This window comes from Agelaius tricolor, unplaced genomic scaffold (assembly GCF_023055355.1).
Source record: "Agelaius tricolor isolate 1412-34295 unplaced genomic scaffold, bAgeTri1.0.p SCAF_16, whole genome shotgun sequence".
NCBI classification, from domain to species: domain Eukaryota; kingdom Metazoa; phylum Chordata; class Aves; order Passeriformes; family Icteridae; genus Agelaius; species Agelaius tricolor.
In genome coordinates, this window is record NW_027269276.1 from 17933345 (window position 1) to 17953769 (window position 20425).

General features: G+C 49.6%; 1 long non-coding RNA gene across 1 annotated transcript in view; it reads right to left on the reverse strand.

The window, feature by feature from the left end:
* The window catches only part of LOC139597018 (uncharacterized), a 100427-nt gene extending 80043 nt beyond the window's left edge, over positions 1–20384 (reverse strand). The window contains exons 1-3 of the long non-coding RNA XR_011681495.1: positions 20277–20384; positions 18300–18425; positions 292–373 (exon numbers count right to left, since the gene is read on the reverse strand). This is a non-coding gene — a long non-coding RNA (uncharacterized lncRNA). The remainder of the gene's footprint in view (positions 1–291; positions 374–18299; positions 18426–20276) is intronic.
* Between the last annotated feature and the right edge of the window lie 41 nt (positions 20385–20425).

A 20425-nucleotide genomic window follows, 5' to 3' on the forward strand; every position in this document is an offset into this window, starting at 1 on the left:
TCAATGCACACATGGGCAAGGGAACTCTTTGTGTCAGAGAAACCTCTGACACAAAGCCTGCTTGGATGCACTCACAGCAGGATTTACAGAGCAAATTAACTCCACTGGTTGAATTACTAGCATTTTTTTTTTCTTTCAAAATCTCCAAAGGCTGCATAGACACAATGCTGACAACTCAGCCAGAGAGGAGGGCTGCTGTTGCACACAATGAGAACGAAGACTCCCTCACTCTGCCACCAAACAACTGTTGGGTTTTTGCCTGGCTGCATCTTCAGTTGAGATCTCCATTACCTGTGTGCTGATGGTTGTATTGGTGTGTCTGCCTGGGCTTCCTTGGGCCAGCTCAGGACATCTGCTCTGCTGCTTTTCCTTGCTGTAAAACAGAATGAATCATTCAGGCTAGAAGTGATCTCTTGTTTTGGTTGTCTTCATGGGCTGGTCTCTGTTCAGTGCTCTGTGCTCTGTTTCCAAATCCAGCATTGTGTGTGTAGAATCTGATTAGGGGAGTTTACACCACCAGAATATACATCCAATGTAGCAATTGCACACAGCTCTGGAAGAGCCTCCCACACAACACACTGGCACAGTGAAGCTTCTACTAGAGACATGTGGGACGAGCAGCCCACGTGTCTCCTGCACAACCAGATTACTCAGCCCCAGAGTGCTGCTCGAAGCAGCATTTCCTTGGGATTCAGGGAGAGATCCCACAGCCTGCTGCTCTTTTTTGTGGGGTCTGTCCTCGTTCACAGAGCTATTACTCATTGTCTGTAAGGCTGGATGCCACCAAGGTGCTCTGAGCTATTCCAGCCTGCAAAGAAGGTTCCTGTGAGCTGTACTGAGTGACACAAGTGCCAGAACAAGTGCCATGACATTCCCCTGCACAGCACCAGGCATCTGAACTGCACACACCGCTGTGGTGCCTCAGTTTCTCTCTGTACCTCCAGCACAGGCTTCCCTGCCCTTCACCCAGGCAAACCACAAATTCAAAAGGCCAAATTCTTCCCTTTGTCCATGCAAAGCAGCCCCTTGTCACCCCTGCAGAGCAAGGGGAACCCTGCCCAGGACTGCAGAGCTTTGTTATGTGGCCCCAGTGCAACACTTCCAACCCCAAAGCTGCTTTTCCTGCTGGGAACCATCCCCTGCTCTGAGCACCTGCAGCACTGAGCAGCTTTAGGGGTGCTCAGCCATGGGGTAATTAATGAACGCATGTAATCACTTCTATTATCTGCAATTTGAAGGCAACTCTTATCAAGGCAGAGCTGGAGCTGTGCCCACCCAGGGCACAGCCACATCTGGGGCTCAGGACCTTTGCTCACTCATTCTCCCTGGCTGCTCAGGGAGTCAGGTGCTGCCGTTCCTAGAAGGTGAATAAATTATTACTGCAAATTACTCTGATGAAGTGGCTTTTATTAGAAAGCCAGACACAAAGGGAGTTTGCTGATTGGCTCCCAGTGATGTCATACCCAGCACAGCACTCAAACACAGAGATACGAATTTTCTCGTCTATATTTTGCATATAATTTTCATTTTCTCCTGGCAATAAAGACACCAGCAAAGCCTTTCACTCAGGGAGGGTGGTGGGGGGTCTGTACTGCTCAAGTGGCTGATGAAAGAGAAGTGGCCTTTGTTCCTCTGTCTTGCAGGGAACCTCAGGCTAACAGTTTGCACCCACAAAGGCACCGTGGTTTATTGCTCTATTACAAACCCATCACTCCATTTTCTTAGGTGGATAGCAGAGAAATTGGCATTTTTTTGGCTTCATTGTATCTAAAATCATTCTGATCACAGAGATTTCGCTATTTACAAGCTGAAGCTTAAAGTGCAGATAAAGCAACAGCTTTCTGATTGTCATCAGAAGATGGGTACAGGGCTTTGGGAAAAAAACAGGCAGCAAAATCCCACCTAATTATTTATTTTCCAAGTTTCACATAGTGGTTGTTTCTCCCTGCAAAGCCATTGTGAGTTCTCAGTGAGGACTGTCAGAGGCAGACTCAGTGACCAGCACACCGTGTGCTCTCACTCCTCTTCCCTAATTGAATGTCCTATCGAACTTACAGAATTTCCCTAGGAAACATTCCAGCTTTAATCATTTCTGGATGCAACAGGCTCAAACAGCAGAGCCCTGTGTGGAGAGCAGGCATGGAAGTATCCCTTGCCTCACTGAACTGGAATGAACTCCCAAATTCAAGCAAAGGCTGTGGTTTCCTCAGCAGCTCCCTCACGCAAGGCTGCCGCAGTTCTGGGCCCCTGTTGTCCCTGCTGACCCTGGGCATGGGCAGAGGGGAAGGTTTTCCATACCTTCCTGCCTCCATGATGTACCAGCGAGGTGTAAATTTTGCTGGGATGGCCAAGTGTAACATTTCCAGCCCTGGAAACAGGCTCCTGCTTGTTCTGTGCAAACACTGGGCTCTCCTCCAACAGAGCCAGCACAAATCCTGAGCTGACCTACAGCGCCTGCCTATTCCCCTTTGATTATGGCTCCAAAGTCATTTGTCCTACAAGGGCAGAAAACAAAACATATCTATCACTTGGAAGATGTCCTGGAAACCCCCAGACAGTTGCACTGATGAAACTGGACACTGAGGGCTACTGGAGAGCTCAAACATAGTTAGATTTGCTGTTCCCAGTCCTGGGGTCACGACTCCCTGCAACATCATCAACTCCACTTTATTCCAGGTGGCTCGAAGTTGGAAATCATTCTCTCTTATTGTCTGAAGATTTGCTGAGCTGCCTGCCCTTTGTGGAAAACAGGAGCTGCCCTCAGACTCCTGGATGTTGGATCTGAGGCTTTTGAAATCCTGAGGGTGAAGGTGCAAGGAACAGGCATCCGGGAAGGAGAGCGCCTGACTGTGAATCAGAGTCAGAAGGAATGTGAAGGCTGCAGTCCTGGGAGAGGATGCTGGCTGAGACACACGGCCAGCAGCAGCAAAAAGGGAATGGGCTCTCAGGTTTAAGACCTGGAACAGATTCAAATCACCCCTTTTAGGTCTGACCTCCTTGCCTATCTGAAGAAGACAGCAGAGAGGGGAGGGAGCCATGAATCTTGGATCCTGTCCTTATGTGGCTTGGCCCTACATCCCTCTTTGCTTTTACCACTCCATGTGTAGAACAGAGGGTTATTAAAAGCACCAGAAGAATCTCAAGTAAAACAATTTTACTGTTTTAAGAGCTTTGTTATAGCATCTCTGGAGCTCTGGCTTGGACCACCACAGACCATTGTCGGGAAGCTCTAAACAGCCTTTGGATATTGAATTACTGCTCAGAAACATATCAAATTCCAAAATTGCAAACACTCATTCGGTCCAAAAAAAGAAGCCTCTGTAGAACAGTACCCACTCACACAGACAGCAAAACCATCATGCTGGCCTAACTCAGCTTCCCTTCCCCACCCAGAGCACCAGCCTTGCCCCAGTCTCATTCCAGCAGTGTTATTTTCCTGGGAAGCAGCAGGGCTCTAGAGGAGAACACAGTCCCACCTACTCATCACTCACCTCCAAACAAGAGCCCTTCTATTGCTTGGCTTTTAATGAAATTGGGGCTTGATATCTCAGTCAGCCCCTCCCTTCCACTTGAGGACAGCATTAGCATCAGTCTGGATTATAATATCCAGTAAGATGTTCTGGGGCGATATGAATCAAAGCCCTGAAAGTGGGATTGTGTTTAATTAATTGTGGCTGACAGATGAAGGTATTGATCGTAGATTGAGAGGTTCAGGACTGGCCCAGGGGATAATTATTACAGGGCACACTGTGTTAGGGTGATATTTTTTTAATTTCTGGCGATGTAGGAGGGAAGCAGGGGGGAAATAAGTGAATAATTGCAGCTAATTAGGACTTGTGTATGCATCCCAAATTAATTTGTTTGAATAATCAACCACCAACAGCAGTCTGATCCAAAAGGAAAAGGAAACAACTGCTCAGAAAGATCTCAATTCCTCCCATAAATTGTGCAGTCCCATGTCTGGGATAAATGTTTTATGGAATTGAGGCCCTAAATACAGAAGGGGAATTGGGCAAGATTATTGAGTGGAAACACTTGCTTTTGCCTAAGATCTCCCATAAATCAAAGGGGGTGGGTGAGGCTGTGGGATAGCAGATGATGCTCCTGCTGTGGCCCCCACCCTGTCTATCCCTATCCATGTGCAACAGCCCCCCGCCGGACCGCCGGCCGCCACCCCCTTCCCAGGTGGGACACGGGAGGTGCGGGACAGTCACGGGAGGGACCAGACACACAACTGCTGTCGGGAGGTGCGGGACAGTCACGGGAGGGACCAGACACACAACTGCTGTCGGGAGGTGCGGGACAGTCACGGGAGGGACCAGACACACAACTGCTGTCGGGAGGTGCGGGACAGTCACGGGAGGGACCAGACACACAACTGCTGTCGGGAGGTGCGGGACAGTCACGGGAGGGACCAGACACACAACTGCTGTCGGGAGGTGCGGGACGGTCACAGGGGGGACCAGACACACAACTGCTGTCGGGAGGTGCGGGACAGTCACGGGAGGGACCAGACACACAACTGCTGTCGGGAGGTGCGGGATGGTCACGGGGGGAACAGACACACAACTGCTGTCGGGAGGTGCGGGACGGTCACGGGGGGGACCAGACACACAACTGCTGTCGCCGCGGGGCTCACGAGGGGTGTCTCGGGCGAGGAGAGGGCAGATGGAGGCGAGGCTGCGGCAGCAATCTGTGTCCCGGTGCTCGGCCCCTCGCTCCGGTCCGCGGGATCCCCGTAATCCCCCCCGGCAGCCCTGCTGCTACAAACACTCTCATCACCAGCACAGCGGGGGCAGCTCAGCACAGACAGCGAATGATCTAGCGGGGGGTTAATAAAAGGACTGGCGCAGAACAAAAAGCCTGTCAGCCGCCACAAGATGTGCTCTCCTCCCCTTGTGCCCCCCAGGAAATTAAAAACCGGAGCCTGTGGTGTGCAGTGTTCTCTGCGGGACTGGACGGGGCACTGGGATGTGGAAGGGTAGGGTGGGAAGGGGGAAGCAGGGAGTTAAATGTTTGTCCCAGCTGTTGTTTCTGACGCGATCTATCAAGAGCTGTTACTCAAAAGGACAGGACTACCTGGTCTTTCCAAACCTGAAGAGACCAAGGCACATTTCTGTGTGCTGTTGCCAGTAGCTCCTCCTGGAGAGAGTCCACTACATCCTGCCAGGCTGCTGTGCCTGACACCACCGAAGTCCATGTTTCCATGGAAATGGGGAGAGAACGGATGCCTGTGACACGACATACCTTTCCTGATGTACATTTGGACCATTTCTAACATCCCTTTCTAGCGACAACCTTCAGGACTGGATATTTTGCAGGCACAACCAAAACAGAACAAGAAGGGGGGAAAGATATCTGGTATGAATCAAACCCTACCATGAATGATGGTATTAATCAAACCCCACCATCCTTTCTGGTGAGCAGCAGCTGAACTCCAAAGCACATTAATCCACTAAAACACCCTTCTAGGCAGAGAGACCCCCGCACTAAACACCATACAATTCACAAGCGCATAGTGAGGATCTGCCCCTCCCCTCTCCGGGCTGGGTTGGGTAAAGTTTCCAGAGCATTTCCCTGCCGAGGGCTGCGATCGCAGCGCTCGGAGGTTCCCCGGCGTTTCCCCGTGCGCAGCCCGGGCTGAGCAGCGCGGGCCCGCAGCGCCCTCTCCCGCGGCACCGGGGCACCCCCGGCACCGGGGCACTCCCGGCACTCCGGGGCTGCCCTGCCCGGTACCCCCGGCACTCCGGGGCTGCCCTGCCCGGCCCGGTACCCGGGCGGTCAGTCCCGCCCACCCAGGGCTAACCCCGGCACCATCCAAACCAGCAGCGACTTCTGTGCGCTTTGAGGGATTCTGGTGAGCAGAGAGAAGCTGTTGGGGAAGATGAAACAGGAAAGCCTTATAAATATGATTGCCTGGCAAAAGATTTTGAAAATATAGAAACTATAAGTGAGATTGAAATGAAAGCAAGCTTTGAGATCCCTCAGTTACTGAACAACTGGAAAACAATGGTGTGGCCAGCTGAGGGTGATCCCCTTTTGATGGAACAACACCCTCTGCTTGCAGACAGGCCCAAAGGTCAGAGCAGACCCTACAGCTTGACAGAAGCAGTCCAAAGAGGAGTTTTTAGGGTTTAAAATGTAACATGGTAGGTAATGTAATAATTCTTATAGACTGTATGTAAATGCTATAGGATTTGTATCTTGGACTAGATTGGTTAGTGAGAATCAGATTATTCCACACAGGAGATTTATTGTATTGTAACGGGAACTTCGCGCTCTTACCCTTTTACTCCTCTTACATTTTTCTCTCTTGCCCTTTTACTCTCTCACCCTCTCATCCTCTCTCCCCCTCTCTCCTCTCAGTCCTGCTCTGAGCTGTGTCTGGCAGCTCCCAGCAGGCCCTGCCCCCAGGCCCTTTGCAATAAACCCCAAGTTCCAGACCTGGCTGCAGAGATCTCTCATCTCCATCCATCCCGACCGTGCTGCCCCCAACACTCCTACAAGAAGCAGAAGGCTTTGCCTACCTACAGCTTGCCAACAACGCTGGGCACTTCAGATAAAAGTGAGGAGGTTCACAGAAGCTTTGCTGAGGGTATGTCAGTTTGGCATCTCTCAGAAGAGTGTGGAATAAAGCCATTATCCCTCTCTTGGACGCAATGCTCAGCACGTGAGGTCTGGCTGCAGCTCAGGGTGTCAAGCAGCCAAAGCCTCACTGGTCTGTTCTCAGAGGTTTTGTGCAGCCTCTCCCAGCAGCTGCTCCTGTCCCACACTGCCCTGGGCATCTCTGTGCCCACACTGCAGACCAGCCTGCCCTGCACCTCACTCCAGACCCATCAGCACATTAGGAGGAGAAACACGAGAGATTTGCAAAGCCAAAGGCAAAGCAATGACAAATTTTGTCTCTGTAGGGAGTTTGCCTGGGATTATTATCATTTTAAAGGGCAAGTTACTGCTCCTAGAGCTGGGAGCCAAGGATTTGAATAAAGGAGCTTCATGAATACAGATACATTGCATAGACAGAATAAATAAAGCTTATCCACAGCTGCCATTTTACTTTCCAAGTGGGTGAAAATGAGATGTGCCATGCCCAGGAGATGCAGAAAGGGCTTCAGCCCCTTCATTAGACACAGAGAAGAGGCTGAGATGCCAGGCCTGGCTGAGTGCTTCCACCCTGCCAGGAGAGCAATGTGCTGGACAAGGAGCCTTCCCCCAAGGAACACCACTCCCAGGAAGCAAAGGCTTCCTGGCTACCATGAAAACACTTGGAAACTGGAAACACTCCTGCCCTCCTCAGTGCAAGGGACTCCAGAAGGCACCAGTGTCAGAGCCAGAGCCAGCTACACCCACAGGACATTCAGCACCACGCTGCAGCTCCTGAATAAAGTCAGCAGAATAAATGATAAATGAAATAAAATGGGATTTCAATTGACCAGAACATTTCATTCAGTCCAAAAGCAAATGAGAAGCCCAGGGCTCCCTGTGAGCAAGAAGCAGCAGCACTGTGACATGTCCCAGCCCTGCCCTCCCCAGTGTGGGCACTCACAGCATCTGGCCAGATGTGCCCTCAGGCCCTACCTTGGCTCATGCACCAGCACCTGCTGCTGGGAAATAAGTTTTTGCAACATTCCTTCCTGCCACATCCATCTCAGACAGTAGAAATACCATCATGTCTCTCACACCATGTGACATGTCCTGACAGATCTGCCCAGCCAAGACATCCCTTGTAACCCCAGCCTTGATTTTTCCCTGATCTCAGTGGATTTGGCACCAAAGGGATTTTCTCCAGGCTTGGGAAGTTGTTACTTCTTTTGGTGCCATTGGGAAAACTGTGTGTGCTGTGTGGGAGATCAGCTGGGCTGAGTGCAAGCAGCCCTGTAGTGACAGGAGGGTGGTTTATGTGGGGTTGTAACAGGGCTGGGATATGCTCCATGGCAGGCAGCAGGTCTGTGTTCCTCCTGCTGCTGCTGCTGAGCACATCCCTGCACATATCCCTGTTCCCCAAGTCTCATTTGTCCTACACCTGCAGTGAGTGTGTGTATTTTTGGTCTTGGGGAAGCATACAAGCAAGAATTTACCTGCTTAATGGGTTCTGCTGGGTCCCACCTGTCCACAAAGGGCAGTGTAACACTGGCAGGACCTCTTAGTGGTAGTTCCACGTGGTCTTTGTGTGCTGGTGATAGAGGATTTGTTTTTTCTAAGCACTTTTCTGCTTTGTTTTGGGTCTTCCACCACTGCTGGCTGTGGCAATATTGAAAGCACCAGCTTCAGGGTGTGCAGGCACCAAAGTGAGGAAATTCCCCTTTTGGTGCTCTAGGTAGGGACAGATCAAATCCAAAGCAGACATGGGCAAGGAGCCCATGCTCCTGACTCCTTCACCAAACACATACACTCACCCTGGGATCAAACACTGTGCCAGGATGCCACGTCCAGCTCTGGCAGCCCAAAGGCTCCCTGCTGTTCACTCTGCCTGCACTCTACTTGTGCTCACCCCAGCTGCTGGACTGGCACCACCATGGCCTTAACTTCAGGAGGGTGACAGTGACACTGTCCTGACAGAGCTCTCCTGAGGGCTGAAGCCCTGCCAGTGCTCAACACCTCCTCACTCCCTTTGCCCTAGGCAGGCTCCAAACCCACCTCTCCCACTGCACTGCCCACAGCTCCTCCCAAGCTCACACCACCTGTTACTCCAGCAAAGAAGTGGATCCCAGTCATGTGAGGACACTTGCAGAGCCCCAGCTTTGCAGGGACTGGAGTTGGTAGTTTATGCCTCCAGGGTGACACTGCAGATGAAAATCAAAACGCCAGAACCGACCAAAGGAATTTTAAAAAGCATGTTCTGCTTTTAGGCAGCTGAGGGATGAACAGATCTAGATTCACTGGGCTTAGGTCAGTCTTGTCTGAGATCCACGGGTCCTTCTCCTTGCTCTGTCCTTCCCACTTCTTCCTCTTCCCAGAAACACCCAGCTGAGTCTCTCACTGTGCAACTCCCAGGTCAGTTTTAGAGGGGCTGCAGTAGTTTATTTGTTTAAATCTCTGCAGGCACTCAGACTTCTCAGGAGCCCTCAATCTTGACAGAGTAGCAAATATTCACAACTGTAAATGTGTCTTGCACAGTTTGTTCTCAGATTCCTGCTAACAGCACCCAAAGTTTGGCTGATGCCCTCTTTTTCTGCATTTTCTTTTATATGGAACAAACATCTTGTTTTGCCATTACCTTGTGGTATGTATGATGTGTAAGGCTGCTCAGGGTCCCAGCTCTGTACCCTTGTGTCCTTTTCTCCTCACACAGACACAAGCTGCAGCATGTCACTTCAGCAGAATGTGCCAAAGGCATTTGGGGGGCACTCACGGTGGCATTTTACAACTGCTCCTTGGGGATTTGATCTCTTCCTTCTTAAAAGACCTTCTGTCCTTGAGATACAGCCTGAACTTTTCACATGAGACCACAATATGCTAAACATTCCTGTGCTATTTAGAGCCATCTTTGCTCTGTTGATAGCAGTGACATGCCCAGGAAAGCCACTGCTCTGCTGGCACTCCATTTACTGGCAACAGGTGACATGGTCAACTCTATCACTGATGGATAAGACCTGCTGTGGGTGTGTCACATGGATGTGAATGTCTCCCTAACAGTTCTCTTTAGTAGGGTCAACTCAAGGCTTGCAAATATTTGGAAGGAAGCTGGAGTTCTACATCCCAACAGCATCTGATCTGGCAGTCCACACCTTTCCTGGGCCAAGTCCAAACCTCAGGAATTCAGCAGGTACCTGCTGTGTGCTATTACAAACCAGGATTTCATCTGAGGTTTACTCCCCCAGCTCTTGTTAGTAGACTGATGGCTTTGTGATTATGATTTTCCTCAGCTTCTGTCTTGAGATATTTCTGTGCCTGAGATTGTAACTGGGCACTGCACTGACTCCCACTTCTCTCTGATTGCTGTGCTAATGAGACACTGAATAACCCACATAAAAAATGCTTTCCTTGGGTTGAAGCATGGTGTCACTCCCCCCATTTCACAATAAGGTCAGAAGGAGACTCCCTGAGACCTGCTAGCCTAGGAAACAAACCTAAATCCCTGCCTGGGGGGATTCAAGTTCAGCTGCTGTTCATGGGCCATGCAGCACCAACCAGCCCTGCCTGGGGCAGACACAACCTTGTCCTACCTCCCTTACCTGTTACCCATGAGCAGCACAGGGCTCACAACTGTTACTCTCTGGCCTGCCAAGCAGAAATTACTATTTCAGTCAGAACGTTGGAGGCTGATGGAAATCTGACAGTCCATGGCTAAGCTGCCAGCTGGGAAGTGGGTGGAAATGAATCTTTTGTCGAATAGTTAAACTGCCTTTTCTCCAGATTAATTAATTCACAAAAAATGTATCCCTTCCTGGGTTTCACAGCTGAAAACAAAGCCAGTCTCACCTCCCCTGCACTATCTGTCAGTCGTACCACAAAGTGTGGAAGCGCTCACTCCGTCGTTCCTCGTGTGATCAAATCCTGGGGAAAAAAGAAAATCCCTGCACTGGTTCCAATTCACCTGAGGTTCTGAGCTGCCCCACATCCATTTTTCAAACAGTTACACCCAAACAGCTGGTTCTGCCTTGAACTGATCCACAGGGCCATGACCCCAGGCAGAAGCCCCAGCACAAACTCAAAGCACTCAAGGCACTGCCCAGTTCTATTTTCAGCCCAACTTTCCCTCAGTTTGAATTAAATGCCAGGTGTCTGTTCCATACCTCCAACCCTCAGATCACATTTGGTTTCCCATGGACCAGATCCAAGGAGTGATGGATAGCTGGACAGGTGCCCAGCTGAAAGCTCAAGAGCCCAGCAGTGAGAAGCATCTCAGCACCTGTGTCTTGACAGAGACAGGAGCAGGCTGAAAATCCAGCTGTCCACAGGCTCCTGCTCCTCATCTGCTAGCACAGCACCTTGGATAATCTCAAAGCCCACTCATCAGGTGCTCAGGGCATAGCTGTGCCCTATCTCAGCCCCATGGCCTGTGCAGCTGCCCAGACCTGTCTTTCTCACCTTCAGCTGCCAGCTAAGTGCTAAATCTGTAGCAGACTCCAAAGATTATCAGTTCTTTTCCTGTAAGGAAGCTTTGTTTGGGAAAGGCTTCCTCACACACCTCTATATTTGGCACCTTAGCACTCCACTTGAAGTGAAAACCAAGCTCAGTAACATCCCTCCCCTCCAGAGTAGGCCACAAGGCACTCACAGCATGTGCAGACTGCCACAGGCCACTATCCCACCTCTGGAACAGTGAGATACCTGGGAAAGGAAAAGCCATCCCTCCCTGCTCACCCTCTAGATAGAGAAGACTTCTCAGTCCCCTGGAGTTGAAGGGTTCCTTTTCAGACAACTCTTCCTTGTACAGAAGCTGGTCCAGATCAACAGATTGTTCTTTCCTGGTTATTTTTATACTATATCGTTTTTGAGGTTAACAAGCAGCCAAAACTGTCCTTGTAAGCCTGAGTTTGGCTAAGGAGAGTGTTCTGTCAGCAGCTGATTCCTCAGGAGGAAATCACTGAAAAGTCTGTTGTTTCCTTTGGATATGAATGACCTCCTCCAGACAGCAGATGGAGTAGTCTCTTGCTGCTGAGGTCTTCTGCAGCAGGATGTTTCAGCTAGAGGAAAAGGGGGAGGAATAAAGTAACATTCTGTCTTGGCCACTTCCGAGAAGGGAAAGGTCACAACAGTCATTGCTGAAATCCAGAGAGCAGCAGAAGTAGAGAAGCATCAGTTTCTTTTCTTCTGTACTTTTGTGAGGATGAAGGAGGAAGAGTCTTTCTCAGTTTGTCCACCATGGAGAGGCTTTCAGGGCCTCTTTAGCCCCTTGTCCCCATCAGTGCCCAACAGCCATTTCCACTCAAGTTGTGCTGTGCTCTGAGGCAGGGAGATCAAGCATCCCCCTCACCCCAAACAGCCTGAGGATGCTGCAGGGAAGCCCTCAATCCTGCAGCACTAACAAAGCACAGGCTGAGCTCCCAGAATGGAGACAATCACATGCAGACTTGCAAAAGGCAGTCTCTGGAGCCTGAGCTGGTTGATCACCCAGCAACTTCCCTGGGAAGCTACCTGGGTTTCCCTTTGATCTCTTTTGGTTAGTACTTCTTGTCATGTGTGATGCCCAGCCTAGAGGCAAGACATCCTCACAAGACTTATAAGTGCCACAGAACTACAAAGGAAAAAGGAATTTCATCCTCACAAAGCCTGAGCAATATCTATACACACACATAAGAAAAAGCAGACTTCAAATACTTATAAAAGGACTTATTGTGTTCTGGATTTCTGTGGTTTTCCAGTGTCTTACAGTTTTATTTCAGGACCATAAGATACTTTCTTTGAAACCTTTTCAAGCCCTTCCCCACAGAACCAGTTTTAGCATCCCTTTCCTCCTCCACCCCTCTTTATTTTATAAAAGATTTTCTGGGTGTTCTGACTGTGCATCACTTTCCTCAACCATGTTTTCTATTTCTCTGATTGTTGTCCCTTTATGGAAGAGGTTAGAGACCTCTTTTACTTACTTAAACAATATAGTTCCATCTGCAGCTACAATCACTACCTTTGGTCTCATTTAACAGCAAGCACTCCATGCCCTATGCTTCCTGTATTCACACAGAAGCAAAATACCAGGGACACCTTTGTCACAGCAAATTCCATGGCCCAAACCTCTGTGGACAGATCTAGAGCTGACAGCTTTGCCAGGCACTGCTATTTACGAGCTGTGTCTGTTAACACACAACCCAGGGGGGTGTGTGAGCAGTTTACAGTATGAACTATGAAATACACAAGTAGGTTTGGCAGTCTCAATGGTGACATTCTCAAACAACTGCCTCTCAGAAGACCAATACACACATTCACTGCAAAGTCTGACTCAGGGCTTCTGCTGGCATGTTAAAATATGCCCAGCTTACACTGTTGCATAAGGCACATCCTATCTGGATCAGCCACCCTGAGAGAGCACCTGACTGCACATTCTGCAGTTCCTGGAGCTGTAGCACAGCCTGGAAGATGCTAAGGAAGAGACAGGGATCAGGAGGGGGGAGCAGAGGCGGCCCCAGTGCTGCCCTGTGGGGAGTGATGAGATCTGTAAGGCAGGATCCCCAAGGATGAGCAGCTGATGTCACCTCACACTGTCCCCACCCTGAGGGATTCTCCCACAGGGCTGTGGGTGACTGGAGCAGCAAAATGGCAGCTGAGCCAGTGGGAGAGAACCAGTCCCCATGGACTCACAGCCCTGTGCCCACAACCCAGATGATGTGCTTCTCTTCAAGCAGGTCTGATGAGCTCTCAGAGAAACCCATCACAGCTGAGAGAGCTCAGCTTCCACTAACAGCATAAAATTAGCAGGATGGCTTCTGAGTTAGTGTTGGAAACAGAAAAAGGTTTCATAAAAGGCAAAATAACAAAGCTCTTACAGAGAAAAACCAAACCAGGGGCAAGAGGCTCTTGCTCCTGCCAAAACACTCCACAAAAGCAATTATTTCCTTTGTTCTCTTCCTTTTCTAGTGAATTACCTAGGCCAGACCTCTTGGCCTCTGTCCAACTGGACAGCCCCAGGTATGAGGTGAACTCCCAAAAGTCCTATGAGGTGTCTTTTGTACCAAACTGAGAGAGAAACTTCTGGGCTTTGTGCCTTTTTAAGCAGACAATGAATAATTTAGTCACTCCGTCAACAGGGGGCACCAAGACTGTCTGTTCCAGACACGCACAGGACACACACCAAGTGAGGAACAGAACCACGTTATGTTCACACCGAGAGCTCAAGTGCATATTTGCTGGTAAAACTGTGGCCCTCTCTTTTCCCTCTCCCCTGCTGATGGAAAGCTGAGGGGGTCCTGTCCCTTGCAAAGGGCCCTCAGAAGCCCCCACACACAGCTCTGAAGCTGAAAGTCCCTACAGCACAGCAAACACGTTGGCTTCTCTGTTCTCACCTTTCCAGGCCTACCTAAATCCTTCTTCCATAATCCACAGCAAGGGCTTCCACTACAGCCTCAAAGGCTGCAAATCAAAGGCTTCTCAAGGACCCAGCTTTAGGGAGTTTTCTACAACAGTAACAGAAATGAAGGTTTTAGCATGTAATTTTGCTGGTGGGGTTGTACTACACCAGTTTGTGGTACATGATGAGGTTTTAGCCTTTTGTATCACAGGAATTGGTAGGCACCAAACATTTCAAGGCACATTCACTCCCAACAACACTGGCACTGCCATTAGTGCTGAAATGATGTGAATATAAATTATAACAACCATAATACAGAATCCAAAGTATTTACAATGAGCTACAACCCACAGAACACTCACCAATGGGCATGCTAATTGGGTGGGTGTAGGGTACTGCAGAATAATTCAAGTTTGGATTTCAGAGTTCCTTCCCAGAGATAAGACTGAGCATCTGTCATCCATCTTCTACCTTGCCAAGTTAAGAAAACATGAAAACACTTCAAGCATTGCTCTGCTCACATATACCCATCCTTTCTTCTGAACAACACACCTCTTGTGGCAGCATATACCACAGCTGAGATAGCACAATACACAGAGCATCATCACACAATATCAGGAAGCTTCAACCCATACAGAGTAACAACACACCACTTCAGAAGGCTTCAGGCATCTGCCCATACAGAGAAACACCAGGTCACACCAGAAAGCTGCAAACATCTGCCCTTCTTGTTCTTTAGCCCAACCTTTTATACCCCTTGTATTTATGCACTGCCCCTGGGTGCCCTCTGCTCCCTTTGTGGTTGCTCAGTGCCCCTGGGCACTCCATGGCTCATTGCTGGCAGTGCTGCTCACCTGCTGCTCACAGCTGCACCCACTGGGGATGAGCTGCAGCCCCACTCCCAATCACCACACACTGGGTGCCTACAACCTCTAACACATCTTATCACTCTCATGTTTACAGGGCCACACTGACAGATAAACTCGGGTTTGGCTGCAGAGCTCAGCTCCTGCCAGTGTTGTAGCTGGAGTCAAACAGGAGCATAACTGGAAATGCAGTTATGGAAATTTTTGCCTGGAAATGCAGGCAAAAAACATTCCTACCAAAGTTTCTCACTTCCTGAGGATGACTTCCTAACCTGTCTTCTTCCCACAAATTTTAGTTGTTCCATCTTCATTGATCTGAACCATTTGCTCCAGAAACAAGCAGCTCAGCAGTCACTGCAACCACCTCTGATTGCTTGGGGTGTTCCCCAAGCTGGCACCAGTGCCACCTTGGGCTGGTTTGACAGTGCCAAGTGCCTCCTACAACCTGGCACCAGGAACCTGGGATGGTGACTTTTGTTTGCTAGGGAAAAGGCCTGAACAGTTGTTCAGGGGCCTGAGGCCCAAAATGGCCACTGCCTGCTGGAATTTCACCTTTCACAGGATGCCTCCCAGACCCCAGCTGGCACCAGTGCCAACTCAGGCTGGTTTGACAGTGCCAAGTGTCTCCTGTAAACTGACTCTAGGAACCTGGATGGTGAGGTTTGTTTCCAGGGGAAAAGGCCTGACCTGTTGGGGCCTGTGGTCCGCAGGGGCCGGCTGGCTCCTGAAATTCCACACTGCACAGGATGCCTCCCAGACCCAAGATGGCACCAGTGCCAACTCAGGCTGGTTTGACAGTGCCCAGTGGCTCCTGCAATCTGCCATCAGGAGCCTGGCATGGTGAGTTTTGTTTCCCAGGGAAAAGGGCTGGCATTTGTGTTCAGGGTCATGTGGCCTGGAGTGGCCAGCTGCCACCAGCACAGGATGTGGCTCATGCCATGCCCAGCTCCTGTGGATTTTCTGGAAGCCAGGCTGGTCACCACAGGGTGTGAGCAACCAGCACTGCAAGATCCAGCAATGTGGCTCCAACTGAAAGAAATGCATATATTTGGACATGGATGATGCCTGCTCTTGCCTGGTGACTCAGGCAAAATGGAAATAGTTCCTCCTCTCACTGCTGAGCTGTCAAAAACTGGGAGGTGGCAAGGTCTCCAAGGAAGGCAGATTCATAACCTGGGAGAGAGGGAAAGGGATTTTCTGTGCAGAAATACTTTTGCACAGCAAATCTCTCCAATGTGGTTCAGATTCTCTAGAACATCCACACAAGTGTGGCATCTGGCAGCTTCAGACTCCTCTCAACTCTCATTCTGGGAACAGAGCTGCCAGAGAAGCTGATAGTAATTATTTAAAACTGGGATTTACTTATTTCCCATGCCATTCTACTTCTGAAGCGCTGCTCTACTGAGGAGAGGTTTGCAACTGCCAAGACATGAGAGAGTGTTTGTTATTAACACATCACTAAATAATCAGGGGCCTAGCAGGGGGCTGGGCATGCACATGAGTCCTCCTCTGTTGCTGATAGTGTGGATGGAAGTCCCCAGGTATCCCATTAGGTGACAAGTGAGAATGAGTACTGCAGCCAAAACCAAGCAATTTGGCACAATTTAGTAGAGAGATGGCATTTTCTGCTCGTAAAGGGCCCAGAATTGGAACAGCATGAGATGTTTCTGATTGAGATGGAGCTGTGCTGGCCAAGCTGAGTGGGTGTCTCACAGAGCAGAGCAGCAGTGGGTGTTGAAGTCCAGGACTGAGATCTGCTGGCAGAGCTCAGATGGGGAATGTTGCCCAGTTTCTGAGAACAACACTGAGTGTGTATTTTAATTAGAGCTCCTCTGCTCATCTGCATGGCTCAGCAGAAACTTTGTGAATTTTCTAGGCCTTTATTAGGATCCATCTTTCTTCTCCTCCCTCAGTGAAGCCACACCAGTAGCAACCACCCACCCCACATGTTCTGCTGCTGGCTGCCATGGAATGCCACAGGTAGGCACTGACTCCATGTCCATGGAGTGGGGTGTGTCTGGAAAGAGTGTCCAGCTCAGACTAAATGAGCCCTGTGAGCAAAGGCAGTCTGATAGCAAGGTATGATGAGACACAGATGAGTGAGCTGGACACACAAAACCTGAGTGACTGACTCCAGGGTGCCTGGGGAAGGCAGGGATAAGGGACAGTACATTGGGAGTGTTGGGCAGGACAGGGGCTCAGAGGGCTGCAAGGACCTGCCATCCAAATCGTGCCCTGGGTGCTGCCCAGTGTTCATTGGCTCCATCCCAGGCACTGCAGACACACATGACCCATCCTAACAATAAAGGAATTCATACTTTGGGAAGGCTCCTCCCCTCCCTGTATTGTGCACTGACCTAGAGTTTAACTGGCCAAAGCAGCTCAAAGGGAATGAGCCCATTTGAATATGGAAATTCAACTCAATAAGGAGTAAAGACAATTGCTTCAAGCTTGTGAGTTCAGAGAAAGAAAAACAGGTTTCCAGATCTTCTTTGGGAACTAGAACCTGTGGCTTTCACCCCTCCCTGTTGTTTCCTCCCCGTGCCCACCCTCATTCCCTTCCCTCTTGCCTCCTGCCTAATGATGGGCTGGCAAACCCTCATTTCTCCAAGGCCATGGTCTGAAAAGCAAATTCAGTGAGGCCAAAAGCTCACACAGACAGGTCTGTCAGCTCTGAGTGGCCTGAGAACAGGTGCCACAGTGCAACTCTGCAGAGCTGATCTTCAAACAAGCAAGAATCACATCCTTTGTCTGCTTCCTGCAGAACAAGGGGGTTTTCCACCTTTTCTCTTTTTCCCCCACCTCTTCTGTTTTTTTTATTTTTTTCCTAAAGGGAACAAGTTCCATTTCCAATAACTGAACACTGATTAAAACCACTGTCCTTCTACCACCCCCCCCAAGTCGCAAGCAGCTTACACTAAAAAGCTGTCAAGAAAAAGATTTCTTGTACAAGGATTTCATAACACCAGGGAAAAGAAATGAAAGAAAACTGTTGACATTCAATTTTAACTCTTTCCATTCTGAAAAAATATTTTAAATCTTACCCTTCTCTTCTCATGCTTTTTCTCATCCCAGTGAAAATTCATTGAGATCAGTTTCAACTCTTGGAAATTACACACAGCAGTGACCCAGAGGCAATCAGCTTGCTATTTCCATAATTAAACAGGTATTTAATCAATACTTTTTATTCAGTCTGAGTTAGCTCACATGAATACAACAGCCCTGTGTCCCTCTCTGTTACCTCTAACTGGAATTCATGGGGTGGCTCAAGGGCAGGCAATAAGGAGCTGGACTTCAGTTCTCAGCCAACAGTTTCACCTCTAATTTTGCTGTTTGAGGCAAATCAAGATCTCCATTGGCTTAAAAAATAAATGTTGACCAAGAAATGAGTGTTTAGCTCTTTAACTGAACAGGTTCTCCGAGAGAACTTGTCTTTTTATAGACCTCTTGTTTTTGTTAGCAGATTGTAAAATGAATCATACAATTACCTTTGCAGCCTTATTCAAGTGCACTGCCAGAACTGTCCATGGAGGCTGAGCACCAGCAGTTTACAAAGATCAAACTGAGGTGGTTCCTTCTCAGCAGCATCCATTGCATTGATGTGGAAACAGCATCTGCAGGAAAAAACCCCCAAACTTTACTCTTCAGGGCAACAACTGCATCAGCACCACGTGTCAAACCAATCATCCCAATTGTGAATTCCCCAAAGTACTGCTGTGTCAGATTGCTGCTCACAGCCACACCCTGACATGGGACTAATAATGGGGTCCCTGAACAGTGACAACGCTCTGGGTTGAGGCTGCCCCATGGGCACATCTAATTATGATGTTCTGTGACAAGGCTATAAATACCCCTGGTCCCACAGGTGGAGCCCTCATTGCAGCAGGGTTTTGGGGCAGGTATGTACTCTGTTGTCTCTGCCTGCCTGGGCTGGAGAGCTGTTTGTAACTATGAGAGCCTCACAGGCCTCTCCCCCAGGGAGTGTGAAACCCGCGAGATTTCATAAACACACACGGATCAAACATCAGCCAGAAAAGCACTGAAGGGGAAATGATTAAATCTGCTCAAATGAAAAAGCTACTGACAAAAACCAAAGACCACCTGAGCAAAGGAAAAGGGGAGTTACACCTTAACCAAGCAACTCTGGTGAGCTGAACAGGATCTGAGAGGAAAAGATGATCACTCTGTGAAGGGCTGCTATGGCAGGAAGGTATTTGAGGATAAAGAACTACATGAAGGATCTGTTGAAAAACAGGGAAGGCAGAAAGGCCTCTAGTTTGTCTTCACAATTCTGTTCTTTAAGATCATTACATTATCGCTTTAGGCTCACAATCCCAGTCGTGCCCCTGGTCACCATCAGCTGTCAGGTGAGGAGGTTCTCACTCTCTCCTTCACCAGCAATTCCAGCCTCCACCATCCACTGGCCTGCCCATCTTTGCACCCCCAAAGCTCTGAGGAATAATTTCAGAGAAAGAGAATACATAAATAAATGAGGATGTCCTTTATGGCAATGTCTAGGAAGAAAGGGGACCTGATGGTCAGCCAATGAACCATGAGGGCCAGACATAAATCCATAGCATGGCTGCTGACTAAATACCATCCTAAAAAGAAAGAAAAATCAGCAAAAAAGCCTTTCACTAATCTATCTCCTTTACTGCTTGCTTTGTCAGAGTCTGAGGAGATGACAATCACTCACAACACAGAACTGAATAAGGAAATTATCGGCTGCCTCAGCCAACGCGGTGTGGCACACAGTTGTCAAACTCTTGCAAATTTTGTCAGAAGTCTCTGAGTGAACGCTCCTGCAATTTCTAAAGAAGCCCAGAAAAACTCCCTTTCATTAGAAAGGGAAACTTCCTTCTCGCTCAGTAGGGCATCTCTGTGAGGGATGCACCAGGCAGCAAAGGGCGTTCCCAGGGCTGCTCCCAGCGCCGGTGCCCTCAGGGGTGTGGGCAGGTCTAATGAAGCCAGCGCCGCACCCTGGGGAAGGCACGGAAGAGGCCGAGACAGACCGGGAACTTTAAAAAAAAAAAAAAAAATTACATTAGGGTTGGTTATTAGCTTCAGACAGTGACTGGGTTGATAGATGTGAGCCTTTAGAGAAACTTTGGTGTGAGGCAGGGCAGAGGAGCTGTGGGACTACAGGCACTGCACTGTTGGGGCAGAGTGGAAATACAACACAGACCCACAAAGGTGTTGGGGAACAAAGAAATAACGGCACCGTGAGGAGGAACCCCGGGGAGGGGAGGGCCAGCAGTACCACGTACACAGGAGGCTGCAGGCATCAGCTCAGTGCTACTGAAGGCCCCAGCACCAGGGCAGTGCTCACCGCGGGCTCCTCATCCCGGCTGCCTGAGGTTCCCGGAGGGCTCGGCCCGGCGGTGCCGTGAGGGAGCCTCCGTCCCGCCACCTCCCCTCACGACGCGCCACCCACTGCCGCCTATGCTATTCTGGTGCCGACTTACGCAGGTGACGTAGCAGCATTGCCGGGCCGCACGCAAATTTCTCAGAGGGGAGCGCTATTCCCATACCGATTTACGCAAGTAGCACAACCGCACGGCCGAGCCGCACGCAGATTGCGCAGAAAGAGCGGCGCGCCGGGATTCCCGAAGAG